This window comes from Balaenoptera borealis, assembly GCF_965194805.1.
Source record: "Balaenoptera borealis genome assembly, chromosome: X".
Lineage (NCBI taxonomy): Eukaryota > Metazoa > Chordata > Mammalia > Artiodactyla > Balaenopteridae > Balaenoptera > Balaenoptera borealis.
Genome location: NC_138881.1, coordinates 118001907 through 118024204, shown reverse-complemented (window position 1 = coordinate 118024204; position 22298 = coordinate 118001907). Strand labels below are relative to the sequence as shown.

The 22298-nt window shown below is 36.7% G+C and overlaps 1 long non-coding RNA gene across 1 annotated transcript in view; it reads right to left on the bottom strand.

Moving 5' to 3' along the window:
- Positions 1–294: 294 nt before the first annotated feature.
- The window catches only part of LOC309620134, a 687819-nt gene continuing 665815 nt past the window's right edge, over positions 295–22298 (bottom strand). The window contains exon 2 of the long non-coding RNA XR_014239438.1: positions 295–971. This is a non-coding gene — a long non-coding RNA (uncharacterized lncRNA). The remainder of the gene's footprint in view (positions 972–22298) is intronic.

Below are 22298 nucleotides of genomic sequence, written 5' to 3'. Positions count from 1 at the left end.
TGAAAGGGCACAGAGACACAAAAGTACTTTTACAGTTCTAAAGAAGATTGGTGAGGTGGAGTAGAATAGTGAGTTCAGGAGTCAGATTGCCTGGACTCACTCTTAAACTCTATCATTTACCCATAGTACCTTGAACCAACTGCTTAACCACTTTGAGCCTTGGTTTTCCTAGATGTAACATCATAACAATAACAATGATTATCATCATCATCATAATAATAGTATCTGCCTCTGAGGTTTGTTTTGAGTTAGAGGATCTTGGCTGAATATTAAAATCCACCAGAAATCATTAAAAAAAATACCTATGCAATTGCCTCTGCCTCAGAGAGCCTGATTTAATTCGACTAGGATGTCTCTCGTTACTATTCTGAAATAAAATTCATAAACTATTTACATATATAGTTTCAAAAAAATCAATACAATACATTAAATATAAAGTAAAGGGAGACCTTTAAAAACTAATTTGTTTTTAACATGTATTTAAATATATAAGTATGCAAGCATGACCACACTAGAAAATGAAACATGACATCACAACTTTTTCAAAATAGAATCACAGTTCTAAGTGAATTCTCTGTGCTATGTACACTAGATCCCAATGCCTCAGATATATTCAAGGATTTGAGACTAGAAATGATCCTCATTCTCTACTACATCATCAGGTTATTCCTCTTTAATGTATCATTCCCATCAGCAAAGAAGCATTTCTTCTATCTTAAAGGAAAACAAAAACAGTAAACGTCTATTAAACCCACTGCACCTTTTCTCTGGCATCTATAGGAGAAGGATTCCTGGAAATAGCTTTCTAGACTCACTGTTTCCAATTCTCCTCTTTTATTTCTCTTTTGGAGCTTACTTCCTGTCCCATAGAAACTGCTCTCTTCGAGGTTGCTAAATCTACTGTTCAATTCAAAAATCTCATCTTACTTGATATATCAGTATCATTTGACCCAGCTGATCACCCGCTTATTCTTGAAATATATTCTTCACTTGGCTCTCAAGACACTACACCCTCCTGGATTTTTTCCCACCTCCTTGATTATTCTTTCACAGTTTCCTTCGCTGATCCCTCCTCATCTTCCAGAACTGTAAATGTCTGAGTTTCCTGCAGCTGAATCTTAGAAGTCTTACCTTCTCTATGTATACTCAGTCCCTAGGTGATTGTATTCTGCCTCAGTACACTATTGACGCCCACATCTGTATATCCAGTCTTCCATCTTTCCAGTTAGTCCAACCAAAAGCCTTGGAAACATCCAACCATCTTGTAGTAGTTAAAATCATGGACCCTGTAGCCAGATTGTCTGTGTTTGAGTTCTGGGTCCACTACTTACTAGCTGCATAGCATGGGCAAGTTACTTTTCCTCTCTGTGCCCCCATCAGTAAATACTGAGTACCCATATGTACCAATAACTGTTTCTTCATCTTGTCTGAGAACTAAACGACTTAACACTTATAACAAATTTAGTAGTGTTGGATACATAATAAGTGCAATATACATTATCTATTATTATTATCATTATTATACCTGACTCCTTTCTTTTTATCATACTCCAAATCCAATTAATCAGCACATTCTGTAAGCTCTGCTTCAAAATACTTTCAGAACTGCCCTACTTCTCACCACCTCTACCATTACAACTCTGGCCCAAATAGTCATTCTCTCTCACCTGGAGTATTGAAGTAGACTCCTAATTGATGGATCTGCCACCACTCCTACCTATCTATAGTTTATTCTGCACACACCTTCCTGAATGATCATTTTCAACTTCCTCACATCATTCCTTTACTCAAAACTATCAATGGCTTTCCAGCTCTCTCAATGCACATTTTATATGATCCAGACCCTGCTACCTCTGTGACCATAGCCTCTACTGCTGTGTCTCTTTCTTACTCTTCTCTAGTCAATATGACTTCCTAGTGGTTCTTTGTGTAAAACAAGCACATTCATGCCTCAGGCCTCTTCACTTGTTGTTCATTTATGGACTGCTTTTCCCTCAAATATCCGTAACACTTTTCCCCTCACCTTCTTAATTTTTTTTCTCAAATATTACCTTTCCAGTGAGGTTTTTCTTGACACCTATTTTAAACATCATCTCCTCAGCACCACCTGACTCCCAACTTTTGCATTATTTTCTCCATTGTATTTACTACCAACTGACAGTATATATTTAGCTTATTTATTTTTGCTTATTACCTCACTCCCCTCACTAGAATGTAAGCTACATGATGGCAGAGAGACAGAGAGTTTAGTCTGTTTGTTCACTGTTGTATCCCTAATATCTAGAACAGTGCCTGACCCAAATAGGCGCTCAATAATGATCTGTTGAATGAATAAATAATGCATAAAAATCACTTAAGTTATGCCTCAAACATAGGAAATAAGTGTGAGCCAATAGAATTATTAGCAACAATATGAGACAGTCAGTCTTATTACTAATTCACAAGTGGAAAAAATGAGATCCAGAAGGTTAAGGTAAGTGGCAGAGATAGGATTTTAATCCCACGAGTTTGAACCCAGAACCCCTGTGTTTAATCACTACGTGTTTTACTGTCCCTGAAATGTAGCTTGAGTACCAGTTTGGAAGGTATATAATTGATGACAGAACAAGATAGAGTAGTCTGGCTTTGAAATTGCACTTGATAAATCATTTACTCTTTTGAACAGCTACTATTGGCCAGGGCTCTGTGCTAAGCACTAAGAATATACAGATGAATAGAGCATATTTATAGTCCTTCTGGCCCACAGTTTAGCAGAGGAAACAAACACATAATTTGTGATATACCGTGTGATGAACACCATTCTAGACATACATATGTAAATCTATGGAAATATAAAGAACAGAGTACTCAAGCAATTATCAGACAAGTTAAGGTGAGTGTTCTAGAGGAGAAGGCATTTAAGCTACCTTTAGAGGAGAATTAGGAGCTCATATTGACCAAGAGGGAAAGAGAATTCCAAGCAAAAGATCAATACCATGTGCAAGTAATGGCCATGATAAAGCACATGGCCTACCCAAAAACTTAAAGGGGTTAAACTTTGTTAAATAACAAGGTTTTCTGGAGGGAAAGCAGCAGATGAAAGCATAAAGGGAAGCAGAACACAAATCATGAAGAATATTATACATAATTTAAGGTTTTGGAATTTTTGTGAAGATCATGAAAAGTCAATGAAAAAACTTACATAGAAAAGTAATACCATCAGATTTCCAATTTTGAAAGGTCCTGCTGGATTTAACGTAGTGTTTATTTTGGAGGAAAGCAAGACCAGGCACATGGTACCACTTAAGAGACTTGCTATAGTCCTAGGAAAGAAAATATGAAGTCCAGAATTGTGTCGGTAGCAGATGGGATATAGAGCAGGGATTGGATTTGAGAAATATTAAGAGGGCTGCATCAATATGACTTGGTGACTGACTGGACATGGGAATGTGGAGAAAGAAGGAATAAAGGGTGATGCCAAAGGTCCAGGTTTGGATAATTACACGGATGGTATTGCCATTCCCTGAGGCTGAGATGCAGAACAAATTTAGGGATGGAGAAAGATGCACTTATTTTGGACATACTGAAGTTGAAGTACCTGTGAGCTCACTTGGTAGAGAGGAGGAATCAGGCTATGACCACTCTAACCTTAGCAAGTCTAACAGTGGAAAAGCAGATAGTACAATACATGCCTTCTGATATATGTGGCAGCCAGATGACTGTGCTGCTCAGACCTCCCCTCAGAAGAGAATCTCCTGTGAGTGTAGTGGGCTGACAGACTCCAGCTGCCATAGTTTCGGGATCTAATACAATGCTCACATCGAGGCCATGCTTGTCCTGGGCTGCTTCCAACCAATAACTGAGCACAGCAGGAATACTAGAGCCAGGCCATGTCAGCACACTGTGAGACTCCTATATTGGGCCATCTTTCCCTGTGGTTCCTTATTGCCCTGGCATGGCACATGTTCTCAGAGTTGTGCTGCAGTCTGAGGGGCTTCCTACCTAATCCTCCTTTCTGCCTTCTCTCCTTTCAGAGAAGTCAGATCTGCACTGGGGTCTGAGCTTCTCTCAGCCTACTCTTGCTCCCTCTTGCCTCTATTCGTCATGGTCTTTCCCCAATAAATCTTTTGCACTTCTAATTCTTCTTTGACATCTGCTTCCAAGTGGACCAGTAATGACACATGATGCAATAGAAATTATGCTTTCTCAATATATTTATAACTGGAATCCCACCAAGGCTTTAAAATGAACTACCAGTTTACAGAAAACATAGGAGATATAAAAACAAGTTAAGTGACACCATGAGTAAAGAATCAGAAAAATCCAGAAGGTGGAATATTTTCCCAATGTCATTAAAACAAAGATAGAGACTATTTCAGACTGAGTCTTGAGAGACATAAAACCTAAATTTACTGCATAGTTCTTGATGAGATGTATATTTTAACAAACCAGCTGTAAAAGAAAAAAGATTTCAGGTAAATTTAAATATGAACTGGAGAATAGAAGATATTAAGGAATGATTACTACTTTCGTTAACTGTCTTCATAATAGCATTATGGTATATAGAAAAATCTTACTTTTTAGATACGACCTTCCAAGACTGAACCAGGAAGAAATAAAAAATATGAACAGACCAATCACAAGTACTGAAATTGAAACTGTGATTAAAAATCTTCCAACAAACAAAAGTCCAGGACCAGATGGCTTCACAGGTGAACTCTATCAAACATTTAGAGAAGAGTTAACACCTACCCTTCTGAAACTCTTCCCAAAAAATTGCAGAGGAAGGAACACTCCCAAACTCATTCTACGAGGCCAACATCACCCTGACACCAAAACCAGACAAAGATATCACTAAAAAAGAAAATTACAGGCCAATATCACTGATGAACATAGGTGCAAAAATCCTCAACAAATACTAGCAAACCAAACCCAAGAACACATTAAAAGGATCATACACCACGATCAAGTGGGATTTATCCCAGAGATGCAAGGATTCCTTAATATTTACAAATCAATCAATGTGACACACCACATTAACAAATTGAAGAATAAAAACCATATGATCGGGCTTCCCTGGAGGCACAGTGGTTGAGAGTCTACCTGCCGGTGCAGGGGATGCGGGTTCGAGCTCTGGTGTGGGAGGATCCCACATGCCGCGGAGCGACTAGGCCCGTGAGCCACAATTGCTGAGCCTGCGCATCTGGAGCCTGTGCTCCGCAACAAGAGAGGCCGCGATAGTGAGAGGCCACGATAGTGAGAGGCCCGCGCACCACGATGAAGAGTGGCCCCCATTTGCCGCAACTAGAGAAAGCCCTCGCACAGAAATGAAGACCCAACACAGCCATAAATAAACAAATAAATAAATAAATATTTAAAAAACAAAAAACAAAAAAAACCCCATATGATCATCTCAATAGATGCAGAAAAAGCTTTTGACAAAGTTCAACACTGATTTATGATAAAAACTCTCCAGAAAATGGAGTTAGGGGAACCTACCTCAACATAATAAGGGCCATATATGACAAACCTACAGCTAACATCATACTCAATGGTGAAAAGCTGAAAGCATTTCCTCTAAAATCAGGAGCAAGACAAGGATGTCCACTCTCGCCACATTTATTCAACATAGTTTTGGAAGTTCTAGCCATGGCTATCAGAGAAGAAAAAGAAATAAAAGGAATCCAAATGGGAAAAGAAGAAGTAAAGCTGTCACTGTTTGCAGATGACATGTTACTATACATAGAAGATCCTAAAGATGCCACCAGAAAACTACAAGAACTCATCAATGAACTTGGTAAGTCACAGGATACAAAATTAATACACAGAAATCTCTTGCATTACTATACACTCACAACAAAAGATCAGAAACAGAGATTAAGGAAAGAATCCCATTTACCATCGCATCAAAAAACAAAAAAACCTAGGAATAAACCTACCTAAGGAGGCAAAAGACCTGTACTCAGAAAACTATAAGATACTGATGAAAGAAATCAAAGATGACACAAACAGATGGAGAGATATACCATGTTCTTGGATTGGAAGAATCAATATTGTGAAAATGGCTATACTACCCAAAGCAATCTACAGATTCAATGCAATCCCTATGAAATTACCAATGGCATTTTTCACAGAACTAGAACAAAAAATTTTACAATCTGTATGGAAATGCAAAAGATCCTGAATAGCCAAAGCAATCTTGAGAAAGAGAAACGGAGCTGGAGGAATCAGATTCCCTGACTTCAGACTACACTACAAAGCTACAATCATCAAAACAGTATGGTACTGGCATAAAAACAGAAACATAGATCAATGGAACAGGATAGAAAGTTCAGAGATAAACCCACACACTTATGGTCACCACCTAATCTATGACAAATGAGGCCAGAATATACAATGGAGAAAAGACAGTCTCTTCAATAAGTGGTGCTGGGAAAACTGGACAGCTACATGTAAAAGAATGAATTTAGAACACACCCTAACACCATAAACAAAAATAAACTCAAAATGGCCTAAATGTAAGGCTGGATACTATAAAACTCTTAGAGGAAAATACAGGAAGAACACTCTTTGACATAAATCACAGCAAGATCTTTTTCGACCCACCTCCTAGAGTAATGAAAATTAAAACAAAAATAAACAAATGGGATCTAATGAAACTTAAAAGCTTTTGCACAGCAAAGGAAACCATATACAAGATGAAAAGACAACCCTCAGAATGGGAGAAAATATTTGCAAATGAAGCAACTGACAAGGGATTAATCTCCAAAATGTACAAACAGCTTATGCAGCTCAATATCAAAAAAAAAACCACCCCAATCAAAAAATGGGCGGAAGCCCTAAATAGACATTTCTCCAAAGAAGACATACAGATAGCCAACAAACACATGAAAAGCTGCTCAACATCACTAATTATTAGAGAAATGCAAATCAAAACTACAATGAGGTATCACCTCACACCAGTCAGAATGGCTATCCTCAAAAAATCTACAAACAATAAATGTTGGAGAGGGTGTGGAGAAAAGGGAGCCCTCCTATACTGTTGGTGGGAATGTAAACTGGTACAGCCACTATAGAGAACAATATGGAGGCTCCTTAGAAAACTAAAAATAGAGCTACCATATGATCCAGCAATCCCACTCCTAGGCATATATCTGGAGAAACCATAATTCAAAAGGATGCATGCACCCCGATGTTCATTGCAGCACTATTTACAATAGCCAGGACATGGAAGCAACCTAAATGTCCATTGAAAGAGGAATGGATAAAGAAGATGTGGTATATATATATACAATGGAATATTACTCAGCCATAAAAAAGAATGAAATAGTGCCGTCTGCAAAGATGTGGATGGGCCTAGAGGTTGTCATACAGAGTGAAGTAAGTCAGAAAGAGAAAAACAAATATTGTATAATATCGCTTACACGTGGAATCTAGAAAAATGGTAGAGATGAACTTATTTGCAAAGCAGAAATTGAGTCCCAGATGAAGAGAAAAAACTTATGGTTACCAAGGTGGGAAGGAGGGGGTGGGATGAATTGGGAGATTGGGTCTGATATATATACACTACTATATATAAAATAGAAAATAGGTAACTAATGAGAACCTACTGTATAGCAGAGGGAACTCTACTCAGTGCTCTGTGGTGACCTAAATGGGAAGGAAATCGTAAAAAGAGTGTATATATGTATACATATGACTGATTCACTTTGCTCTACAGCAAGAAACTAACACAACATTGTAAAGCAATTATACTCCAATAAAAATAAAAAAGAAGAAGACATACAGATGGTTAAAAAGCACATGAAAATCTGCTCAACATCACTAATTATTAGAGAAATGCAAATCAAAACTACAATGAAGTATCACCTCACACCGATCAGAATGGCCATCCTCAAAAAATCTACAAACAATAAATGCTGGAGAGGGTGTGGAGAAAAGGGAACCCTCTTGCACTGTTGCTGGGAATGTAAGTTGATACAGCCACTATGGAGAACAGTATGGAGGTTCCTTAAAAAACTAAAAATAGAACTACCATATGACCCAACAATCCCACTCCCAGGCATATATCTGAAGAAAGCCACAATTCAAAAGAATGCATGCACCCTGATGTTCATTGCAGCACTATTTACAGTAGACAGGACATGGAAGCAACCTAAATGTTCATCAGCAGAGGAATGGATAAAGAAGTTGTGGTACATATATACAATGGAATATCACTCGGCCATAAAAAAGAACAAAATAATGCCATTTGCAGCAAAATGGATGGACCTAGAGATTCTCATACTGAGTGAAGTAAGTCAGACAGAGAAAGACAAATATCATATGATATCACTTATATGTGGAATCTAAAAAAAAGGTTACAAATGAACTTATCTAAAAAACAGAAATAGAGTCACAGATGTTAAAAAAAACTTATGGTTACCGGGGGGTAAGTGGGAGGGGAGAACACACTACTATACATAAAGTAGATAACTAATAGGACTTACTGTATACCACAGGGAACTCTACTCAATACACTGTAATGGGCTATATGTTAAAAGAAGCTAAGAAAGAGTGGATATATGTATACGTATGGCAGATTCCCTTTGCTGTACACATGAAACTAACAGAGCATTGTAAATTATACCCCCCCAAAATTTTAAAAAACAAAAACAAACAAACCAACAAAAATACCTGAAGCCCAGAGAAGCTAAATAATTTAAGGTCACATTGCTAGGGAATGGTAGAGCCAAGATTCCAATCCAGGATGTTTACTGGGACTTTTCTCTTTAGAAAATAACATTATTAGAACTGGGTTTTAGTATAAATAACACATGGATCCTATGTTACACATAGAGAGAAGGACTAGATTGTCCAAATATTATTTAAAAGAACAAAATAAAGGAGAGCAAAGATTTAAAAAAAAAATCTTACTTTTTAGACATAGATACCAATAAATTAAGGTAAAAATACCAAAAAGTCTACAATGTTCTTTAAAATACTTCATAATATAAAAATATAGAAGAATCAAGTACTGAAAAAAATTTCTAGGGGGCATTATCCCTAAAGTAAGGGGCAAAATAAAGATGCTAATTTGCACCACCATTATTTAGCTTTTCTTTGGAAGTTGTAGCTAACAAAATAATGCTAAGAATAGTTAACAGCAGCAACAAAACTTTTATAATGCTTACTATATGCCAGGCACTGGTCTAAGAATATTACATAAACTAACTCATCTGATTTTCCAAACCACTTATCAAGTAGGCAACTGTATCTCAATTTTCCAGAAAGCTGAAGTAAATAGATGTAAAGTAACCAGCAAATGAAGCACAGCACATAAGTGGTGAATCCACATTCAAACACATGTATTCTGGCTCCAATAAACAAATCAATACACACATATATGTGTTAGAAAGATAATGATGATGATAGGTAGATAGATATAGATAGATATCAATGATTATTTGTAGCTTGCATTTTTGTATACCTAGAAAACCTAAGCAAATTCACTGTATATTTTTTTAGAACTAATTAGAGGTTCAGTATGGTAAAAAGAGAGCACACTTACCATAGTAAACAACAAAATGAATTTAGGAATAATCTAAGTTAAACTTTATGTTTTCTGTAAGTGTAATGTATAATTTTCAATTTGTTCCCATCAAAAGAGCATTTAAAAATAAATTGGCAAGTTGATTCAAAGAGATATACCAGGAACAATACGTGATAATAACTAAGATTATTTTGATAAAGAATAATAAAGAGGACTGGTCCTAGCATACATCAATGGCATTATTAAGATGAAAAAAACAGAACAGTTTTGTACTGGCACAGAGGAATAGCTCAGAGGAACACATTACAGAGTCTGGATTTAGACTCAAAAATAGGTAATTTAGTATAAAATGAGGCAGCATTTAAAATCAACAGGGAAAATGTCAATTATTCAATTAAGTGCATTGTAATTACTGTTTAGCCATTTTGAACATTTTTTTTAATGTTTTCCTAACTCAGATAAATACAAGATGTATCAAATGTTTTACTCTAAAAATTTAAACCAAAGATGAAGTACAAACAAATATTGGTGATTTAAGCACGAATTATCTTTAGGTAGAGAAGATATTTCTAAACATATAATGAAAATTAAAAAGCATTAAAAAGGTTAATAGAGCTAAATATAAAATATAAATTCTGTAAGAAAAAAAGAATAAAATGAGTCAAGATATAAATAACAAAATGGAAGAGCATTTGCCAACCATCAGCAAAGGGTTAGTTTCCCCAATGTACAAAATACCTTTTCTACTAAAGTATGATTACCTTCATAGAAAAATTGCAAAGAAATTAACTAAAGAAAAAAATAGTTTAAAATTATAAGGCAATTAAAGATAATTCCCCATTTATCAAATAATTGTTGAGCACCTTATTGTACACACTTGCTGTTTCCCCTATCTCAGATGCTTTACCCCCAGATTTTTACTTGGCTGGCTTTTTCTCAAGATCAAAAATGATCCAGTAATCTCACCTCTGGGTATATATCTAAAGGAAATGAAATCAGTATCTTGAAGAGATTATCTGCACTCCCATGTTCATTGTAGCATTATTCACAATAGTCAAGATAGGTAAACAACCTAAGAGTCAATTAACAGATAATTGGCTAAAGAAAATGTGGTATCTGTATACAACGGAAGATTATTCAGCCAAAAAAAGGAAAATCCTGCCATTTGCAATAACATGGATGAACCTGAAGGACATTATGCTAAGTGAAATAAGTCAGACAGGGAAAGACAGATAATGTATGATCTCACTTATATGTGGACTCTAAAAAAGCCAAACTTCTAGTAACAGAAAGTAAAATGGGGTCAGGTGGGGGGAAGGAATGAGGAGATGTTGGTCAAAAGATACTGATGACAGAAATAATCAGTAAACGATCTACAAGAAGAGAAGAGAATTTTATTTGAGCCAAACTGAAGATTATAGCCTGGTAGACACAGATTCAAGAAATACTTGAATTGTGTTCTGCTGGACTACAAAATGGCATGGGGGTGGGGTTATAAAGGCAAAACCCACAAAAATTACTGAAGTTGTTTGTCAAGAATTAGGTTGGAGCTGGCAAGAAGTAAGGGTGCTTGTTAAGCAAGGATTGGTTGGGTCTGAAGTGGTTGCATAATTACAAGGGGAGACCTTGAGACTACAAGGTTGCAGCTGGCAGCCTCTAGCAGATATTGTTTTGAGAATGGCTGGTGATGTCCTTGAGTCTGATACAGTTCAGAATATTCAAGTTCTCAGTAATACAGGAACATGCCTGAAACCACATCCACAATGGCCACCTAGTTCCATTTTGGATGCCTGAAACACAGTTACTCCATTTTGATTTTTAAATGCATTCCTTTCTTTAATGGTTCAAACAGATGCACAAGGCATGATTCATAGGCCACAAACAGGCAGTTTTGGTTAGCCTAAAGCTACATCATGTATAAGCCAGAATGACTGCCCCATAACTCAATATGTGAAAATTTCTTCCATCAATACAAACTTCCAGTTATAACATGAATAGGTTATAGCATTCTAATGTACAGCATAGTGATTGTAGTTAATAAAACTATTGTATACTTGAAATTTCCTTAGACAGTAAATCTTGCATTCTTACCACAAAAGAAAAATGGTAACTATGTGAGGTGACGGATGTGATAATTAACTTCACTGCAGTAATAATTTCACAATGTATATGTACATTAAACCATCATGTTGTAAACCTCGAAATAATTACATTGTGCAACCTAAATATATACATTTTTTTTGTAATTGTACCTCAGTAAAGCTGGAAAAAATCAAATATTATCTTCTCATTGAATCAATCCATCATCAAAATCCCAGTTTAAGTATTTCTCCCCACAACATCCTACTTAATTGCCTTTAAAGCAAATATTACTATATTAGTTTACCTCATTCATTTAGTTACTTTTTGCCCTCTGAAGTTTCCCTAGGGTAAGTAAGATTCCTTTCCTCTTTAAAAGCTGGTGGTGATAGTAAACAGAAATAGGAAAACTAGAGAAGACAAGCTAGGGTAAGATTTGCACAAATGTCTGTTATACGCACATTAGCAGAGTACCCACAAATCAAACAGCACTGGCAATCTCTCTGCAAAGGAAATACTTTCATAAAATGAGTAAAATATTAGAGAGAGGGTATATTTTCAGATGATATATGTAACTTTCGTTATACGTTAGCCTCTCTCTTCTGTCTGTTTTAGCCAAATATTAGTTACCTAAGCAACAATTCCAAACACTTGATGAGAATTTTTAACAGTATCTACAGAGTCAGACCTGCATGACATATTAGGAAACAAAAGTTTCCATGGTTGTACATGAACTCACGTGGCAGCATTCTGCAATTTAAATTTTTAAAAAGTGTCTTAGTGATAAATAGACACCTAGAGCTTTTGTCTGATGGAACTAGAATAAAATATGAAAATTTTCTATGGAAACCTCCGGGGAACGAGGACGGGGTGGGTGATTTCACTATGTTAGCAAATGGAAATGCACTGGAGTGATGACTAATGTTATTTTCTTTGTTCCTGGGAGATAACACAATTGCATTCCAGCGGCTTTTAATGAGTTTTTGCTTGTGATACAGTGGGTACATTTGCATGTCAACTAACAGAGACCAAAAATATATTTTATGTCATCACCGTAGGAGGAGAAATCGTTTCTGTGCTGTATAAAGTAGAAGGAAAGTAGGTTCCTGGACTGCCTTCCACGTTAAAGAGAAATAACTGAGTTCAGTTAGCATATTCTGAGAATCTGAGAAGGAAAAAGCGAGTCCTCTGGCTCCATTTTATAACTTTTTTCCCCTAAGTTGATCTAAAGTTAAGAATGATGATAGAAGCATATTTCATGAACTTATGGCAAGAAAAAATGGTAAACAATTTGAATTTAGTGCCCTTCCTTGATATCTATATTCAAAACACATGAAAATTTACCCATGTTTTGTTTCAAATGATGGTTTTGAAAGTTACCAGGCACGTTTCCTTTCAAATGGCTTTCAGAGTTTCACTGGTGATTAGCAGAAATTTTGCCCTCAGCTATAAAATCTTAAAAGGAAGAAGAATATGACTGTGTTAAGAGTAAACACTTAAGTTACAACTGCAATGTCAATAAGAAAAACTAAAAAATGCATATGGCATTCCATAAGTCTTTGCAATAGCTTTGGAAATGCAAGTCCCAAACTACTTTTGAATACTAATCTCTGTAAACTTTCTAAATAAAAAGCACAAGGTCATCATAATTTGAATATGAATCTGGTATTTGTTAATACTCTGTCATGACATAGATTTCAGAATAAGATGAGCTTTTGGATTTAATCTAAGAGGATTTAGTTATTCAAGCAACACAAGGTCTTTTAGTTGCTGTTTTCTTCCACCTGTCTGATGATCCAAGGTCACTGCTAAAGTGAGACTGTGGTATATTATGAGAACATAGCTGTGTCATTTTCAGTTTTCTCTTCAAATATTAGATATGTCCAGCAATGCATTTCAGCTACAGAGTCAATTTGTGTCAAATTTACACATTTGGCTCAAACAAGGAAGTAGTCCCTGGTTCAGATAATGGAAGTAATTCTGAAAAAATATTATGATGATTTATTATAAATAGAATTATATATGACATTGTACCAGGGAAGGTCTCAATTTCAAGGAACTACCTTTCCTTAAAGTGAAGAATTATTTACCTGTTTATTCATATATTTAATTTTAATTTGCATTTGAGTTCATTAGATTTTCCTAAAACAGGGCTTCTATAAAATGTTACAAATAGCTTTCTGTTCTCTAACTTAGTAATTATGCTTGGTAATTATGTTCAGCAATTATATCACTTCCCTGATTGAATCTCTTCCATGCCAGTTTCTCTACCCCATCCGTGATCCCCTGCATCACCATCATCTGGAGATAAAGTCAGATCTCTTAAGATCTTTCCTGATCTGCTGACTGCACACATTTCTGGCCTTATCTCTTGCCACTTTCTCTCTTGAAACTGAACACACTCCAGGCATACCAAGTTACTGCCCAATTCTTTGGAACTCTCAAGGTCGTTTTTTTATGCCTCTCTCCCTTTGGCCAAATTTCCTCCCCTGCTTAGAGACCCAGCTCAAATGTCATCTCCTCAGTGAAAACTTTCCTACCAAATATCCATCTGTAGCTTTCATCAGGCAGCATTAGTTCTTCTTCCTTCTAATGTTTCTAAAAATGTTCCACAGATCTCTAGTACTACACTTCTCACATTGTAATTTTAAGTTGGTACCCCAAACAAAATGTATACACATTAAATTTTAGGCAAGAAATAAATATATCTTAGCATCTTTTTATCCCTTAATGTGGCTGGCACACAAGTGACACCTCGCAAGAGCTCACTGACTGATAGATTGAATGAATGAACACTGTTACTTAACCCATTGTAATCATAAGAGTACCCCGGAGTGGGTGGGTGGAGGCAAGTGAGGAATTGCCTCTGGAAATCGATAGATGTAATTGGTTTTCATTTATCTGGTAGAAACAAGAGGCAGGAAAAAGAAAAGAAGAGTGTCTTGGAAAAAGAATAGAATACATTCATAAATCTGCAAATGATATGCTCCCTGACTCCATGATAACTTCTTCAACATACACCCAGGTCTATGTACTTTGGAGAACTTACAGTTTTGATACCTTAAACCAAAAGTTTTCTCAACTTGCCACCAAATTTCTATCACCATCTCTCTGTTTTTATCTCTGTTTCAGTCCTATCCCATTCAAGATTAATATCATCCTCTGCATTTCCAGAGCACTTTGGGATAGATCTGCTATCTTACTGCTCATATTCACCCATATATTAGAAAAAACTTGTTACCAAACTGAACTTGGGTCTGCTCACCCTCTGTGCAGCAAAGCCAATCTACTGACACTGGGTTGTGGTGAAGGAAAGTACAGCATTTATTTGCAGGGCAACAAGCAAGGAGAACAGGCAGCTCATGCTCAAAAGACCTGAACTCCTCAATGGCTTTCAGAGAAAGGTTTTAAAGGCAACATTTCGGGTAAGGGTTGCAGCTTGTGGACTTTGTCCTGATTGGTTGGTGGTGAGGTAGCAGGGTGATGTTTCCAGAATCTTAACCATCAACCTTCTGGATCCAAGCAGACTGGGGTCTATGTGCTTGTGGTCAGCATGTAGTCACCATACCCCTCCTGAGCGGGGGGGATGTCTTGGTTTCTGCACAACAACTCAAAGATGTGTGTCCGATTGTTATGCATAGCCCTTGAGGAGGAACTAGGACAGTGTTTTGTTGTTGTTGTTGTTTTTATACAGCAGGTTCTTATTAGTTATCCATTTTATACATATTAGTGTATATATATCAATCCCAATCTCACAGTTCATCCCACCACCCCCCCCCACCACCACCACTTTCCTCGCCTTGGTGTCCATACGTTTGTTCTCTACAACTGTGTCTCTATTTCTGCCTTGCAAACCGGTTCATCCATACCATTTTTCTAGATCCCACATATATGAGTTAATGTATGATATTTGTTTTTCTCTTTCTGACTTACTTCACTCTGTATGACAGTCTCTAGATCCATCCACGTCTCTACAAATGACCAAGTTTTGCTTCTTCTTATGGCTGAGCAATATTCCATTGTATATACGTACCACATCTTCTTTATCCATTCGTCTGTTGATGGGCATTTAGGTTGTTTCCATGACCTGGCTATTGTAAATAGTGCTGCAACGAACATTGGGGTGCATGTGTCTTTTTGAATTATGGTTTTCTCTGGGTATATGCCCAGGAGTGGGATTGCTGGGTCATATGGTAATTCCTTTATAGTTTTTTAAGGAACTTCCATACTGTTCCCCAGAGTGGCTATATCAATTTACATTCCCACCAACAGTGCAAGAGGGTTCCCTTTTCTGCACATCCTCTCCAGCATTTGTTGTCTGTAGATTTTCTGATGATGCCCATTCTAACTGGTGTGAGGTGATACCTCATTGTAGTTTTGATTTGCATTTCTCTAATAATTAGTGATATTGAGCAGCTTTTCATGTACTTCTTGGCCATCTGTATGTCTTCTTTGGAGAGATGTCTATTTAGATCTTCTGCCTTTTTTTGGATTGGGTTGTTTGATTTTTAATATTGAGCTGCATGAGCTGTTTATATATTTTAGAGATTAATCCTTTGTCTGTTGATTCGTTTGCAAATATTTTCTCCCATTCTGAGGGTTGTCTTTTCGTGTTGTTTGTAGTTTCCTTTGCTGTGCAAAAGCTTTTAAGTTTCATTAGGTCCCATTTGTTTATTTTTGGTTTTATTTCCATTACTCTAGGAGGTGGGCCAAAAAAGATCTGGCTGTGATTTATGTCAAAGGGTGTTCTTCCTGTGTTTTCCTCTAAGAGTTTTATAGTGTCTGGTCTTACATTTAGGTCTTTAATACATCTGGAGTTTATTTTTGTGTATGGTGTTAGGGACCTAATTTCATTCTTTTACATGTAGCTGTCCAGTTTTCCCAGCACCACTTATTGAAGAGACTGCCTTTTCTCCATTGTATATCCTTGCCTCCTTTATCATAGATTAGTTAACCATAGGTGCGTGCGTTTATCTCTGGGCTTTCTATCCTGTTCCATTGATCTATATTTCTGTTTTTGTGCCAGTACCATATTGTCTTGATTACTGTAGCTTTTTAGTATAGTCTGAATTCAGGTAATCTGATTCCTCCAGCTCCGTTTTTTTCCTCAAGTTTGCTTTGGCTATTCGGGGTCTTTTGTGTCTCCATACAAATTTTAAGATTTTTTGTTCAAGTTCTGTAAAAAATGCCATTGGTAATTTGATAGGGGTTGCATTGAATCTGTAGATTGCTTTGGGTAGTATAGTCATTTTCACAATATTGATTCTTCCAATCCAAGAACATGGTATATCTCTCCATCTGTTTGTGTCATCTTTGATTTCTTTCATCAGTGTCTTATAGCTTTCTGAGTACAGGTCTTTTACCTCCTTATGTAGGTTTATTCCTAGGTATTTTATTCTTTTTGTTGCAGTGGTGAATGGGATTGTTTCCTTAATTTCTCTTTCTGATCTTTCATTGTTAGTGTATAGGAATGCAAGAGATTTCTGTGCATTAATTTTGTATCCTGCAACTTTACCAAATTCATTGATTAGCTCTAGTAGTTTTCTGGTGGCATCTTTAGGATTCTCTATGTATAGTATCATGTCATCTGCAAATAGTGACAATTTTACTTCTTTTCCAATTTGTATTCCTTTTATTTCTTTTTCTTCTGATTGCCGTGGCTAAAACTTCCAAAACTATGTTGAATAATAGTGGTGAGAGTGAGCAACCTTGTATTGTTCCTGATCTTAGTGGAAATGGTTTCAGTTTTTCACCATTGAGAATGATGTTGGCTGTGGGTTTGTCATATATGGACTTTATTATGTTGAGGTAGGTTCCTTCTATGCCCACTTTCTGGAGAGTTTTTATCAAAATGGGTGTTGAATTTTGTCAAAAGCTTTTTCTGTATCTATTGAGATGATCATATGATTTTTATTCTTCAATTTGTTAATATGGTGTATCACATTGATTGTTTTGTGAATATTGATGAATCCTTGCATTCCTGGGATAAATCCCACTTGATCGTGGTGTATGATCCTTTTAAAGTGTTGTTGGAATCTGTTTGCTAGTATTTTGTTGAGGATTTTTGCATCTATGTTCATCAGTGATATTGGTCTGTAATTTTCTTTTTTTGTAGTATCTCTGCTTGGTTTTGGTATCAGGGTGATCGTGGCCTCGTAGAATGAGTTTGGGAGTGTTCCTTCCTCTGCAATTTTTTGGAAGAGTTTGAGAAGGATGCGTGTTACCTCTTCTAGGACAGTGTTTTATCTCTGAACTATGTTTAGGATATCATTACTTTTCTTGCTTAACTGCTTTTTCTTTGTTTCTGCATTTCCTCTCTTCCCTAATTAGTAACTGCTTGAGTCCGCTCTTTGGAACTCAGGGAAGGCCTAGGGGACTAGAGGCTTCTTTCTACAAACAAGAAATGGGGCACACAGAGGGGCTTTTGTACCTGGGAAGGCCCCAGTGTCCTGCTCAGTTTCAATCCCCCCTTTTCTTTGATACTCCTCAATCCTGAGGGGAAATGGGGTGGGACAAGAAAGGGAATAACGTTTTGGGTAGAGAGGTTAGCCATAAACTCAGCAGGAGAACTCAGTTTTAGGGGGACGCATTTTCAAGCTGTTTCTGTGACTCCATGAGTCTGGGACCCTCTTGAAGGTAGGGCTTTCTTTTAATCTCCATTACAGTGCCCAACACAGGGTATTATTACACAATGTAAGGAGTCATCATATAAATGTTTAATTACAATGAATAGTGTGATCTGGTTAGTATGTTAGTTAACAGTTTTGTTAAACACATTTGTGCTAAATCCCACTTTGCTGTGTTATCTAGCAGGATAACGAGAGACTGTATAGATGAAGGTGAACTGTGGCTATGGGGATTACAATGGAACAACCTAATTACGTAGACCAACAATGCAGAACTATCTCCTTTGAGAGCAAGTGTATACGGAATACTAATGATGTATTGGACATTTGCATGTCATTCAGGACTAAGTAAACCTACATATCACATTCCTCTAAACAGAATGATTGATACAGGGGTGAGCATATAACCTAGGCTGATACAATCAAATGAATCTTGGGACATTTGCTAGAAATGCTTAGATAAAGACTTTTGTTCTTTGTCACTAGGTAGAAATATGGGGGTATGTAGACCTGGGATTTGCTGGAAGATAGCTTGAAATCATCTGATAATGGAGTTAACAGAGAAGAATGGGGTCAGGTGGTGGAAAAATATCCTGAAGACATCATTTAATTTTCTTTATCTGGGCACAGCAGAAGTGAGATATATCCCTTAATTATTTAGTTACTTGAGCCTGTAAGCCACCATCTTTGCTTAAATTTGATAGATTCCAGTCATTTTCAGGAAAGTGAGTCTTAAAATACAAATGAAAATAATTATAATATTAGCTATCACTGATTGAATGTCTGCATATATAACATATACTATGCTAAATACTTTGCTTTTAACATCTCATTTAATACTAATGACAACCCTATGAGTCAAGTTCTAGTCTTCCTGTTTAAAGGATGAATGAATGATTGATGAAGGAATGATTTTGTGTGTTGTTGTTACTTATAAAAATAGTGGCTATCAACTTATTGAGCTACAGAGTTTTTTATATATATATATATATATATATATATATATATATATATGAAATATATATATATGAAATACATATTGGTCATTCAGATAACAAAAATATAGTTCTCATACATATCTGGTCTTCATCCACAGTTCTTGGCTCACAGCTCCCAAAACCCTTGGAATTTCTTGAGCAATTATGATCAATGGAAATATCTTTTATCATAATATTTGCTCTCTTGTCCTCAGTTCCTGAAAACTTCAGAGCCAGCTTCAGAGCCATAACGATGAAATGGGAGTCTTATTATTCATAACAAGCCCCTTTCCACCACAACTGGGTTTATATTAATGATATGACTTTCAGAAGGCAACTGAGGATGGGGGCTGGTTGCCAGGTAACCAACCATGGAAAAAAGGGTTGGAACTTTCAGTCCCATCCCCTGATTTGTGGGGAAGAGAAATGGGCTGAAGGTTAAATCCATGACCAATGGCCAATGATTTACTCAACCATGCCTATGTAATGAAGCCTCCATTAAAAACCCAGAAGGATGGGGTTCAGAGAGCCTCTGGGTTGACGAACATATGGAGACTCTGTGAGATTGCTGTGCCTGGAAATGGCATGGACATGGAGGCTCCATACCTTCCCCCCACGCTTAGCCCTATGCATCTTTTCCATCTGGTTGTTCCTGACTTATATCTTTTTGTAATAACCTGATAATCTAGTAAATAAAATGTTTCTCTGAGTTATGTGAGCCACTCTAGCAAATTAATTGAACCCAAGGAGAAGGTTGTGGGAACATCCAATCTGTAGCTGGTAGGTCAGAACACAGGTAACAAGCTGGACTTGCGACTGGCATCTGAAGTGGGATGGGGTGGGGGCAGTCATAGGACTGAGCCCTTAACCCATGGAATTTGATGCTATTTCTGGGTAGATAGTGTCAGAATTGAGTTAAATTGTAGGACACCCAGCTGGTGTCCTGAAGACTTGTTTGCTGGTGTAGAGAACCTTCCCCACACATTGGAAATTGGGAACTAGGTCTCAGAACACCTATTTTTCTATATATACATATTTATATATTTATATGCTTCATATATATGTACTTTATATATATTTCATCATATATATACTTCATCATATTATATATATCTCTTCATATATATTTCATTGTATTTTATATATATATATTTCATCATCACTCAATTCACTGAGGTAGGCATTATCATTAGCTTTAAGAAAATTGGAAACTCAGAGAGATTAAGTGACTTGTCGAAGGTCACATAGGTAGTAAGTAACAGATGGAAAATTGAAATAATGTCTGATTGCCCTTTATTTGAGATCTATATTCGTTCAGGAGATTCTATTCCTTCATCCAGTTCTTATTAATCTTGCAATGTACTTCATTTCTCTGAGCTCTACTTTCTTCACAGCAAAATGAGGATAATAACTCAATATATTCTGTACCTTCTAGAGATGTTATGAAACTCAAAAGGGAAAATGAATATAAAAGCAAGGCATAATACCCTATATAAATGTAAGTTGCTATGATTATTATAATTTGACAATAAAAATAGTTCCCACAATCAGATCACTAAACATATAAAATCAAGAATTATCTCTTAATAATGCCATTTATTATTGTTTGGATGTCTTAACAATACGGCTAGAGTTTTAGTGTCAAAAATCAGAAATTCAAATATTTTTCCTCCTAGTGCCATGCTGTTTATGAATAGGGGACTCCCATTCTATCGCTCATGTTTTAGTGATGTATACATATTTAAATTTGTTTTATTCAATCTGTCACTGAAGGGGACTATACCATGTCTCTTGGTGTCAATTATTTTCACTTTAAAAATATTTATTGCACCATTTTATTAGGATCATTGAAGCCACCAGGATAGAATGCACTAGAGTCTAGAAGCAAGAACACTGTAAAAGAAATCTCAAAATCCTAAGCCTGAGCTAACTTTGTTATATTACTTAAAAACTGTGATCTTGATGGAAGTACAAACAAAATAGTCTGTATTTATACCTTTAAATATGAAAATTGGGGGTAATGCATACTGAATAGAATTCATGGAGATGATGCTAGAGGAAAAATAGGTAAAATAGCCACGAATATGCTCTGAAGAAATAAAAGCAATTGAAGAAGTCCCCCAGGAGACAGATCCATTCTGCTCAGAATCCTGTGTTTGACTGACCCTAATGGACAAGGCTAAAACTTGGGCAATTCTCAGCTTTCCTGAGAGGAAGGAATGCAGAATCCTGGCTAGGGTAAAGAGGGAGCAATAATGGTCTTCTGATAGGACTAGTTAGTGGGGTAGCTGCCTTTCATTGAGGACAAATCCTGGGGTTAGCGGCTTTGTGGAGGGAGAGGGGAAAGGAGATTACTCAGTGCCTTCAGGTCGTACAGCAGTTGTACTGGGGAAAAGGTGTCATCATACACTCCTCAGCTCATCCTGTGCCTCCTAGCTAATCCCTTTCTCCACGGTCTAAGGCAGAAAAGACTGAGGGAGGTCAATGGGAAAACAGCAAACTAGACAGTAAGGCAGGGATGAGCTCAATTGCCTATGGAGTAACTCAGAATACTGCAGGAATCCAAGCTCACAACTATGATGACTCCTTTGTAAATGGAGCAAAATTCCCTCAGCTATTCACATGGCTCACTTCCTCACCTCCACACCAAGTCTTTGTTCAAATGTCACCTTCTCAATGAGGCCCACCCTGATCACCTTATGTAAAGCTAAAACTTTCCTCTCTATACCTACCTCAGTTCCTCTGCCTTTTACCTTGTTCCACTATCTTTTTTCTTTTCCATAGCATTGACCACATTTTAATATATTGTATACTTTACTTACCAAGTTTGGTTTTTTTCTGTCCCCCTCTCCCAATAAGGGCAAATATACTGTCATCTGCTTTGTTCACTGATATGTTTGTTCACTGATGCATCACAAACGTCTAGTCATGAAAAAGAGAAAAGTATATCCTGACACCCAGGAACTGGCCGGACAGTCACAGATAGGCCTTGGTGTTCTGTTGAATACAATTTCACAGAAAAACAACATCAAAGGAGGCTACTCGGAGACCACAACAGATCAAGACAAAAACAAGACCACTCTGTAATCATGTCTGAACACAGAC